This window comes from Rhipicephalus sanguineus, chromosome 11 (genome assembly GCF_013339695.2).
Source record: "Rhipicephalus sanguineus isolate Rsan-2018 chromosome 11, BIME_Rsan_1.4, whole genome shotgun sequence".
NCBI lineage: Eukaryota > Metazoa > Arthropoda > Arachnida > Ixodida > Ixodidae > Rhipicephalus > Rhipicephalus sanguineus.
Window position 1 is genome coordinate 22,164,301 of NC_051186.1, and position 3,862 is coordinate 22,168,162.

Consider the following 3,862-nt stretch of genomic DNA (forward strand, 5'->3'; position numbering starts at 1 on the left):
CTGGCGCCTGAGCTCCTCTATCTGCTGCTGTAGGGTGGTTTCGGTAGGGGATGGAGAAGGGGAGGGTCCGGAGACTGCCCCACCCCAACAGCTCACCTGTGCCTGGACGGGTGTCAAGGGTGGAAAGTCCTTGACCATGAAGACAGGAGGCTTCGATGGTGTCCCAGGCTTTGCATTGGTGGAGGGCCCAGTGTGGGCCTTCTTGGGCTCTGGCTTATTCGGCTTGGTGGCTGGCGCTTTCTTGGGGCTGGTCTTGGGCATCGGAGGCTGTTTGTGCCCCCCCGCTGTCTTCGGCTTGGATCCGCGTGGGGATCCCGACTTTATTGGCTTCCGGAACCGTCCGGTACAACCGGGAGCTCCAGTCTTGTGGCCACCGCCGCAGAGCAGGCAGCTCGGGACGCATTGATGTTCTGTTGGGCCGTCAGGAGTAGCAGCAGGTACCTGGACCCCGCAGCTTATGCAGCGGCCAGGCTGCGGTCGCGGATAGGTATCTGCTCGGTGGCCCACTGTGCCACAGAGGGGGCATGCAGGCACTGTCTTCTTATATAGGTGAACAGGGAGCCGCTCGCAGTTGTATAACACCGTCCGTGGCACCTTGGTCCCCGCGAAGGTGATCACTGCAACCGTGGTGTCGCCCAGCTTGCGCACAGTCACTACATTTGGTTCAGCACTGAGTTTGCTTTTCACAGTTTCGGACGTTTCGTCTTGGGAGACATGAACGACGCCCCGACAGAACTCGCCGGAGAGCTTGGGGTGTCCCCGAAATGGTAGCTGGCGGCCCCCGACCGGCAGCGTAATGTCCCGTAGTAGTTTCTCGGCGGCGTCCACTGATTTGAGCGTGCAGACAAGCACGTTTTGGTCCCAGATGGGCCATACCGCAAGGCCCACACTTGCGTCGGCTCCGAGAATGCTGCGGACTGCAGCGCCGGCTTGTCCAGGACCAAAAGTGGCCTTGATGTCGAGCGTCTCCCGGGGTTTCAGCACCACTATGATATCGTCTTTTTCGATGCGCGGCGTGTTCTTCGGCCGCCACTGGAGTTGCTTGATGCGTTGCGAGGCGACGCTCGGCGCGCTCTTGCCCTGTGCATGCTGAGAGCGAGACGCTGTGCGTTGTCTGGCTGCAAGAGCCCCTGCGTCTCTCGAGGCCACCGCTGAGTTCTTCTTTCCGCGCCAGACGCGGAGCATATCCTGGAGGTATTCTTCTTCAGTTGGCATAGGTGCCTCGGTTTGAGCGGTATCCATGCTTACGATCCGTAGAGACTCCGGATCGTAACCGGTGACTTGATTTGGAGCCGCCATAGCCGGGGAATCCCCGGGCAGGGCCAGCGCGGCCCTTACCGCCGTTAGGCTTAGCTCTGCGGTGGCGTGGCGAAAGCTTCAAGTGACCGAAAAAGGGTCAGAAGACGACCCACCTGGACAGATATGGTGTCCACGGTTGCCGCTGACGTTCTTGGAGACGATGGTAGAAGGCTTGTAGGGACACGAGTTGAAAAAACGCAAATAATTGCGATCGTTGCCGGAGCTGACGTGGTATGTGACTACTCCCGTCGCTCCCCTGGTGTCGATCCTCCAGCTAGCAGACGCTCCCATCCTTTGTGTTGAGGCAACGCCAACTGTGTTTGAAGTTCTGGCTGCTTAGGCCCGCACCCCGCCGTCACCGTCGAAGCCCCCTGCAACATAGCTGCGGCGCCGGCGCAAAAAGACAATGAAACCCCCCCCCCCCCCCAAAAAAAAAGCGCAAGGCCCAAGGCGTTCGGTGCGCGTTGAGCAAAAAACAAGGCGCAAGGCGGAATAAACAGTTTCAAAACGTACATATAGTCGTCTGCGTCCCATTTCTAAGGAGCTTCGCTCATCGGTTCTATTCGTACACGGAACAACTGCTGATTTTAGGGGCGAAGCTCCTTATGCCGTGGGTCTGTCCATCCTACGTTTGTTTGTAGTAGCCACCTCTAGTTCGTAAAGTGATCACTAGATGGCGTTGGTGGCGCCATCTAGTTAGAGTCACTGGAAAATCAGAGTACCGCAAAGGTAGGCTGCACGCGGGCAACATTGGGCGGCGGCGGCCATGTCCCTTCCAGACCGTCCGGCGCGTTGCTAGCGTGTGCTGTGAAGTGACCGATCTTTTAGCCTCAGTGCCGTGTTACGCTCGGCAGAATGGCATTATGTGTGTGTGTTTCTTCAAGAGGACATTAGAAGTGATTTCGAGTCATCGACAGACAGGTATGGATCGAGTGCGCGGTTAGCAGTGTAACTAATGAAACGTACGGCGAATGTTGCCATGTGCTCGCGAACTCTCTTGATGGCTTCATCGGTCTCTTCGTGTCACGCCCGGGCGTGTTCGCTAGGTCCGGATTTGTAAACATAGTTGCATTAGCGAAGTGACATGGTGCGAGATGCCATTTACTTCGACATTTGGTGAATCTTGACTGTTTGCGCTAGCTTTGCAGTCGGTGTTCAGGTTCACTGCACTCGAGAACGTTATCGAACAACATCGAGAACATTCAACATTGCGTCCTTCGACTGATCGCTCACGCATAGCTTGCTTGCGCACCGTGCTTGCTGTTCAACTGGTTGATATGTGTAACAGAAGTTGTGTGTGTACGGCAATTGGAAGGTGTGCGCGACGTCTTGATTCGGAATGCCAGCAGCCGAACGCACGGGCGAATCGGCGTGCGGTAGGTAAGGTGCATCTTATCTTACGATACGTAGAAAATAGGCCATCAAAAATGATTGACATCACTACTTAATTGTTTCATTTCCTGTTTCTTGTCTCCTTAATATTCTCAACGTTGCAATGAATTTGTAAATATTTTGCTGTGTTCCGACAAACAGTTCTTTTTTTGGCGTTGCCAGCGCGTAAACAGCTGGGGTTCAGTTTCTGCACTGCAGCACATTTTTTCACCAATGCAATCTTATTAAAACTTCCACGGCACGGTGCTTTATGTTCTTTTGATCAGAAATAGGTCATCCCGGAATTTTTAAAGCGCGTGCTACTGCAACACAGTATGTATATAGACGTATGGCTCGCATAAAATCGACTCCCTCAATGCGTGGGATCTGCCTTTTTTTTTTTTTTTTGCTGGGACCATTTCTCACCAACTATACAGTATTTTAAGGGTACGCTCGGTGCAATGCAGCATTAGCAGCATTTTTTGCAACAAACTTAAAAATACGCTTGATAACATTGCCTTATACCAAGTTTATCAACAGAGTTCCACGCTTCTGTTTTGTGCAATGCCAAAGATCATGCCACAAATGCCTTCAAGGTATACCAGTAACCAGTTATTATATCAATAAATCTTCAATTTCGCTCTCGTGCATGACACGCTTATAACTCGGATAGCATGCGTAATCTGTTCAACAGATCGAGATATAAACAGCCGAGCAAATAAAAAGGTATGTAGTTTTCAATATCGCTGACCATAGCGAACCGAAAAGGTGAAGTATCCTGTCGCATAAGATCTTTTCCAGCAAAGGTAGCGTAGTTCACTGCAGGAAGGAGTGTTATTCGAGGGGGGCGAATTCGTTCAGCCCAACTATGCAGCCACATAGAACGGCGCTCTTTGACATTAATTTTTTCCCACACGGCAAACGAGATTCCCATAGTAGCTCACCAGTAACGTTCGATTGATGGTGTGCTACTTACTCTCTTCTGGCATCTGCATGCAGTGGCGTAGCCAGGGGGTGGCACACTGGGCCCGTGCCTCCCCCCCCCCCCGAAAAAAAATGTCTGCTTACGCCCCTGTCTGCATGACGCGTTTAAAAAAAGCGACGAATACTTCTGGGGACCGTGGTACTGCTAAATGTCCCGCCCGCTCTGCATTGAGCGCACCTGCGCCCAAAGCGCTTGGAAGGGATATGG